The sequence below is a fragment of the Magallana gigas genome, chromosome 9, assembly GCF_963853765.1.
Source record: "Magallana gigas chromosome 9, xbMagGiga1.1, whole genome shotgun sequence".
NCBI classification, from domain to species: domain Eukaryota; kingdom Metazoa; phylum Mollusca; class Bivalvia; order Ostreida; family Ostreidae; genus Magallana; species Magallana gigas.
Genome location: NC_088861.1, coordinates 18,757,927 through 18,766,470, shown reverse-complemented (window position 1 = coordinate 18,766,470; position 8,544 = coordinate 18,757,927). Strand labels below are relative to the sequence as shown.

General features: G+C 31.6%; 1 long non-coding RNA gene across 1 annotated transcript in view; it reads right to left on the bottom strand.

Annotated features, from left to right (window-relative positions):
- LOC136271770 (uncharacterized) overlaps positions 1-2,763 on the bottom strand; it is a 33,338-nt gene extending 30,575 nt beyond the window's left edge. Inside the window, exon 1 of the long non-coding RNA XR_010709755.1 lies at positions 2,629-2,763. This is a non-coding gene — a long non-coding RNA (uncharacterized lncRNA). The remainder of the gene's footprint in view (positions 1-2,628) is intronic.
- Positions 2,764-8,544: the final 5,781 nt, after the last annotated feature.

Sequence of the window (8,544 nt, the reverse complement as noted above, 5' to 3'; positions counted from 1 at the left end):
ATCTTTGAACACGTTCACCAAAACTTCTTTTGACCAATAAACAAGCACATTGTATTGTAACATAAATAGTTAGTAGCAAATTCACAAGGGACGAAAGCACCCGTTACCTATTTTGAAAGTACTCTATCGATTTTCATCCATTGTTTAAAAAAATATCTACATTGCTCATTTTCTTCAAGAACTAGACATATAGTAAAGCGGTGTTCATAAAAGAAAACACAAATGCAAAATAGAATAATTATTACATTACTTCAATAGAATGGTTTTGCTGTATAGTCTGACCAGGCAAAATCACCGTACACTTACACTTTATATTGAAGCATAGTTTTATGAGAATAATCCTGTAACTCATTGTTAAAACATACCTAGTATATATTTTCCTAATTTAATTTTTTCTCCTTACTTTCAGACCGTAGAAAGTTTCCATTGGAAACCGAAGAAGTTAATCATATGAATATAAACAAATGAGTCTAGATCTAGTGTTATACATGTATTTATATATATATTTTTATCTTTCGCCTTGGTCTTATATAATCCCCATTTTTTTCAATGTTTATATATCTAAATGTAGATAATTATTAACATCGTCTAAATAAACAAACACGATATAATGAAAGCACATTATCGATATTACAATATAAGTAAAGTCGTTGTTTTAAGCAAGTGGGAATAAATGATGAAGATTTTAGTACAAAAGTTATCTATTATAAATGTTTTACAATGTAAATATTTTGTTAATAGATAGAATCTATCCAGCTCGTAGTTTAGAAAAGGAAATGCATTCGTGATTTGTTGTTAAAACGACTTTAGAAGCGATACACGTGTATCATTAATTGATTTCTTAAAGCCATCATTCGAAACTAAATCATAGAATTCAAAAACTTACCTTTAAACAGCACTGTGACATCAAATATTCAAGGAAGATGTCACTTGTAAGTCACAACATATTTCACTTCCGCCATTATAAACAACATCCGATATGACATTTGCGCATGCGCAGATTTTTCTGTGTAAAGGGGGAAAATGGAGCATAAAATTTCACACACACTGTGTAAAAAAAATTAGGAAATTGGTGTCAAAGAAACACTCATATTTTTTTTATTTTTTCTGATGAAATTTAGTGAGAGGAACACGAAAATGACGTTATTTCAACTGAACACCTGAGTTCGGGTGTCCATTTGATTTTCAGGTGATAAGTTGATTGGTGTGTAAACTTGGTATTCGGCCAACTTCACAGGGCTTACAAACACACACACACACACACACACACACACACACACACACACACACACACACACACACACACACACACACACACACACACACACACACACACACACACACACACACACACACACACACACACACACACACACACACACACACACACACACACACACATATATATATATTATATATACTCTTGCCAAGTAGTAAAAGAGGAGGAAATAGTTCTTTTATGTTTAAATAATGAGTATTTAACCTCCTTTAGAACATTGAAAATTAAACCAAAACTCCTCCTCTATGAGCCCTTTACATTGTCAACAAATTTCACACGTACAAGAAGGTTTTACCTCAGTACAACAGTTTTTGGGAGTTGATTTTAATCAACTCTCCTATGCAGTTACTCTGGCAAAACGAAAGTGAAACAGTGTTTGGACCAAAGCACAAATCATCACCGCTGACAAGACTTAGTTCTTGAAAATAATAGAAAATTCGATGTAATGTATACTGAAGCATTGTTTTTCAAGATAACTTATCTATAAACACTTTTAAAATAGTCAGATTTTATATAATACGAACAATTTAGATATTTTTGTAGTCTCATGTATTCCTACGCGCCGGGGTTTAATAAAGTCTCGTTCAACCAAACGCTCGGCTCTCTCCGTAAATCTCCGACAAGCAGAGAGGCTCTCTTGCTTGTCGGAGATTAACGGTGACAGCCGAGCATTTGGTTGAACGAGACTAGAGTTCAATATTAATAGTGCTTGGATCCATACAATTTTTAGAACTGTTTCGATTACTAATACATAGTTTGAATATTACACAACATGATTCATAAATGGGTTTCTCGAAATTCTTGTCGGAAAAAGTCTAAAAATTCTTATTATAAAAAAGTGCGTATTTAAATACAGACTAGAAACTAATCGCCATGCAAGATAAGTTGATTTTAAAATAAATGATTATAGATAAATTCAACTCCCGTCAGTACTTCAGTACTTTGATTTTAGATATGTTTTGGAGCAAAAATAATGAAAAAACAAACATTGTTATTGACTTTTCACTATTTTTTCTAAAATAAACCTCGTTCATAATGAAAATAATATTGGTGGATTTTTCTGGAGTTTCAGAAAATGCATCTGTCGGAGGTGCTGGATGGTTTTTAAATGATTATCGCGTTACATGTAATAAAATATGAATCAACAAACGCAAGCATAATTTTTATCGATATTACTTTTCCACTGAAAATGGATATTTATATGAAAAAAAATAAGACATAAGAAAAATATTCTAAATGAAAACTAACCGAAATTAACATTTAAATCATAGTTTTGGGTCCTCCTGATACGGTTTGTTATAACACAATTCAATGTTAGTGTTTTTAATTTAAAAAAAGTGGTTAAATACCTGTTATACCCATGCTCACGTAAAATTTCATAACAAGGATGTAACAATATGTCCATTTGAAAATCATGGTACAGTTATTATCGACGTTTGATGGAGTGTATTTATTACAGTTAAGGTCTTTATATTCAGGCATATAGTTACTCATTTCCAGACAAAACGGAAAATAGTTACCGATATGTCATAACGCACACTTGACATGCTTAGAAGTGTTGAGTACTTCTAATTTTAAATCTATATGTGGTTATTTCTGAATGTATGTTTTCACAAAACTTAAAGAGTTGATCACTGACACTCTGGCTCGACCTCTTGTACATAAATATGATAAACGAGATGGAAAGAGATGCCCTTCTGCTGAATGTGAAATCCAATGAGGATTTTAAAATGAAATGTATGATTTAAACTTTTGTGAAATGATATATTACCTTGTATTGAAAATGATTCGATTGCGATGGTGAACAAATGCTGTTTGTTTCCGTTTCAGGCAATGTCATAACTATAATATCTAGTACATTCAATATTTAAACATAAACATATACATTAGTTAATTATGTGTATTATAGTTTAAACGATTTCGCCTTATCAGAAAGTTTTAGCAAACATATGAAAAATGATTTCAACATAAAAAAAATTCAAAACAAGGACAAGCTGATTCGTAACATGATTGCAAGATATAATTCATCATTTACTGTGAATTTATTGACCAATTTCTGGGGTTTTTTTAAATATCACTTTAAAATTCATTAAATTCAGATTTTGCTTATAACAATATAATTTGCAAAAAGAAACATTTTGAATTAAATAGTATTGAGGATATTTTTTTGTCCATCAAAATAAAAAAAACACCAAACATTGCAAATTGCTTATTAAAGAGATTACAATTTGGTTTATTTCTAATGAACAAAACTTTTATAACCTTAACCCTTTATCTAAATGCATAAATGTGAAAAATAATAAAGCCAAGAACGATAAGAGATTTGGATTTCTAAACAATAAGAATCATGGATGCGAACGTCATACGCAGTTATCGTACTGTTACTCATGTACCTCATCTATTGCTTTTTAAGTACTGTTAATAGCTTTTCCCATAAATTCCATCGTAATCGTATACTTTTTATAATTGTGAGTCAAATTAGTAGAAAACAGAGAAACGTAACCAACAAACTATTTTTTTTTTTATTGAACATGTGTGAAATGACATGAAAAGAACATGCAAACAACACAATGATATATATATATATATATATATATATATATATATATATATATATATATATATATATATATATATATATATATATGATTGCGCCCATGAGAAAAGGGTGCTTATGACATTTTTGACAAAACAGAGAAATAACGTCACAAACATGACGTTACGTCATAACGTCGTCTGAAAAGCGTAAAATATATAACCTGTCATTTTCATGGCGTATAGTTTTTATACTTTTTTCTAAATTTAGTTTTCACATTATTTTAAATAATCTCTTATTATACTCTATTTGCACACAATGTCAAATTTGATTAACTACATGTATTTCTGTTTTTCTCGATATTAGCGTATTGCTCCAAATTGGCTATGATTTGGTGAGGTTTTACAGAAATATTTTGCTATTAATTTTATGGGTCTGCTTCACCCTTTTTTTTTTATATATATAGTGCATTGATATTAACATATTTGCATCACAAAAAAAAATCTTATTTTAAAGAAAGGAAATCATTATTCAGACAATATACTGTTGACTCCTTATTTTACGCGAGTACTTAATTCCGCGATTCAGCAGTTTTCCATCAAATTGCAAGAACATAAAATCGCGAATGCCGAATTTTTATCATAGTTTAATGTATGTTACATATGTCCAAAAATAAAAGCGAGATTTTAAAATTCGCGAGATGCGCTTCTCACGATTTTGACGCTAATAGTGCGTGGATTAAGAAAGCAAAAAAAAAAGAAATGGACCTAACAAACATATATATTAACTTGAATCGTCTTAATTCAGCAAGTACCGTTGCCGGAACTGTTTAAACTTTAAACTTATTTTCCTAAATCCTTTTCTAATGAATTACTAAAAAAGCAGTGTAACTAGAAACATTTCTGGTTAAACAAGCTGAAAGGAGACAGTAAAAATCTATCTAAAGATAAGACAGATGAAAGTCTGCAGTTCTGCACACATCTCACCGATTCGATAAAAAGTTGTATTGTTTAATTTCTCATAAGTTTACATAACAAGTGTTTGTGTTTCCTCATACATTCTTAATACAGGCACGTAGCATCGGAGGGGGGGGGGGCTGCCCTCCCCCCCCCCCCCTACTTTTTCTCGCAGCAACAAATTCTTTTAAATTTACATATAAAAAATTGAATTATCATGGAGTTGCCCCCCCCCCTACTTTTGAGGGAGTATGTAAAAAATTGATATGAAAATAAGGAAATGAGGAGTGATATTGAAGTTATATACTACACCCCCCCCCCCCCCCCGATTAGGATTTTGAAGATTATGGGAAAGTTTAAATTGTCCTATTTTTTTTTGCTTGTCAAGATTTTTTGGATGAGTCTGGTCCCCAACTTTCAAAAACGATGCTACGTGCCTGTAATATTAAGTAAAACGCTGCATTTACATCTACAAAATGAATCTGATATGCCCTTAAAAAACACCCCAAAAATTCCTTGCTTTTATTCTTAACGAGGCCGAGTCTAATTATACCTATACATACCTATATTATCTACCCTATATTTTTTGATGAAATATCTTGCATAAAGTTTTACTATTATATCAATTGTTTTTTGATTTAAAAAAATATAAACGGCCCCGATTTCCTATGCAGTCTTTAATGTTATCAAATTTTTAGAAGGCACTATGGGAATTTGTTGAAAATGCGTTAAATCTAACTTTTTCCGCATATATATTTTTTTCTCTCTGCCCATGATTTTTTTCGACCGATCGATTTAATGTATAGAAATGGATCGTGAGGGTTTCAGCCCTGTCAGTATCTATAGAGCTATGATTCACACCTGAGAGGCAAAACTGGGTGTGTATAGTAAGACCAAATCAAACAAAGGCTTTCTTCGGTGATTTATGCACGATATGAAGGTGGCAACGTTGCAAAAAAAAAAAAAAAAAGAATAAATAAATAAATATAATTAACATAACACGCCCTAGCGGTTTATGTAATTTTTTTCTGCGATGATCCCTACCGTCATAACCCGTATGAATCATCAATGAAAGTATTCTGTTGTTTCTATTTACATCCCCATTTTAACAGATTAATGAATTGTTGGTAAAGAGTAGGTAAAATTAACTAAAACATTCTTAATGTACATCAATACGTTAAATAAACCGAAAGGGTAAATCATCTTAAATGGGAGGTTGAGTCTGACATCATCATGATTCTTTCGTGCAGTCCAGATTTATCCTAGCTATGTGGATTAATGTTTCGACCAATTGATAAACGGAGCGTGTATATAGTCCTGTCAGTTTCAACAGAGCTATAAATTACAAATAATTTTCTTTAGAAAGAGAGGGAATCATACTTGGTTGATGTGATTATAAACAAAGAAGTTAACTCAATGTACAACTTTAATAAAACACCATGTTCCTATCATGTTCCTATCGGCGATTTCGTTTTAAATACTGTTTTATGTGTTTTAAAGGTGTTAAACAGTCAACATATTTAGTGGTCCGATTCAATGTAATGAACACGAGTGAATTTAAAAATGCAGAAAGTCACTATCTGGATGTTGGTTCCTGAGAATGTTTAAGAAATGGTGTAATCATACTCTTATACTTTTTAAAGAATTAAAACGTCCTATTTTAAGTTATATATTTAAACAAGGAGCCAGAACAAAAATGGTCATGGAATTTTGCACGCATTATGCTTAAAAAAGTGAGAAACTGTTATCGTGTCAGTACCTACGGTGTCTCAAGAGTTCGGAATATTTTTCCAACTTGAGTAGTTAGTGATAATGTATTACTAAAAATGTTTAACATCATAATTACAGTTCATATTTTTATTACCATATATAAAATCATTGACTCGCAAATTTCTGCTTTAATACCGATAAATTATGATAAAAAAAATGTATAATATTATAAACGTATAATCTACCTCATATTTTTTATCAAAACTTCTTTTTTAATTCGATTAGCATTAATTTAATCAATAACTTTGTAATCGTCAAGACCAATCTCGATATTGCTTTGATGAAGTGTGTAAGATTTACAAATGATTTTGGAATATGTACATGTAGGATACATAAAGACTTATTGCGTGGACCCTGAGGTCCACGCAGAAAATATATAAGCGAGGTTAAACCGGATGTTATGGGGAAAATTCAGCCTGCGCATGATCTAGCCTGGTTCCTGTGCGTAGCCCAGGGAACCAGGCTAGCACAAGTTTATCTGAATCGGGATCGGGATTACACATATAAGTTCAAAGGCGCTGTAATTGTAAAGTTGTCGGTAAACGGTACAGACAAGGTATTCCTTTTAAAGAAATGATTGGCATGTGATATGAACTATCAGTATTATGAAATAAGTTAATGTTATGCCGAAACTACAACATGCATCAAATAGCATAATTTGCAATGTTTTGTTGTTTTCCGAATACACATGTAACTTAACTTTACATTTATAGTAGGCGAGGCTAGAGAACTTCCCGATTAAATTTTTTCATCATTTAAGTATGATTGAATAATTATGTCACTATAAAAGTTTAAATCTCAAGAAAAATGCATCAAAATATGAACTTTTTTAATTCACACAAAGCTGTCACTGCAAAGTTAATAAAGTAAAGCGAATCGTAATGTGTGTACATATAGCAGAATTCACCGAATGCCTGATACCATACATGCAAACTTCATTGATAGATAAATCACAATTATTTATAGAAGTTAAATCCTTTAAATTCTGAGATAAAAAGTCAGGGCTATACATGCATGTATACGCAATACAACGTACAAGTGGTTAAAAGCAGAGGGCTGGATTCTGTGGAATCTCTGATAATTTTAAGGCTTTCACGTTTTCGTTGGAAACACATGCAAATGGTCCACGTATTGTAGTCCTTTTTTAAAGGACAGCAACTTGTTATATAGCTTGAATACAGCGCACTGACAGTGTATTTATATGCATGCATAAGCTTTGGATTATGGGTAATGGACGGTTGAGATTTATCTTAAACCGATGGTGAAATATACATTCAAAACACGGAATCAATCTATGCATACTGCATGTTTTTTCTATAATACTAAACCTACATACTTGCTGTGGAATAGTCACACACAGGATGAAAAGTGTCTGAATGTTATTTTTCAGGTGTGGGCACGCCCGAAATGTAGATAAGCAAAGGCGGTGGGTGGGTGGGTGGGTGGGGGGCTTAACACTTGTAGAAAAACAATCACAGTAGTTCGAAAAAAAATGTGACTAGAAGCGACCGGAAAGTAAAAATATCTCACATACACTAAAAAAATTCATTTTTAAATTATGTGAAATTTATCAATATTGGAATGGGTGAATATCATCCGATCCAGGGGAGGGACGCTCTTTTCCATATATTCTGCATAAAGTCAAATGGAAAAAAATATTTTGTACAGAAAGGGTGGTGTAAAGGGCATGATCCCGGCAGTGGTAGAATTAATTACTTTTTTCTTATTGTGTTTATCTGTGAGTATACAGGTTAAAGTCTAGTTACCGTGGTGAATACTTCAAAAAAATAGTTCAGTGCTGCTACTATAATTGCATCAATAAGTTGTACAATGGATCATGATTAAACAAAATTGTTTAATACGTTACTTCTGATATTGTTTTCAAAGTTCATTACTAAAATATGACATATTTAATAATGTCACGATAATCGCAAAATTTATGTTGTTTAAGAACAAAAGCTACTAATATATTTTAGCTATTGATTATTTATATGGAAAAGACA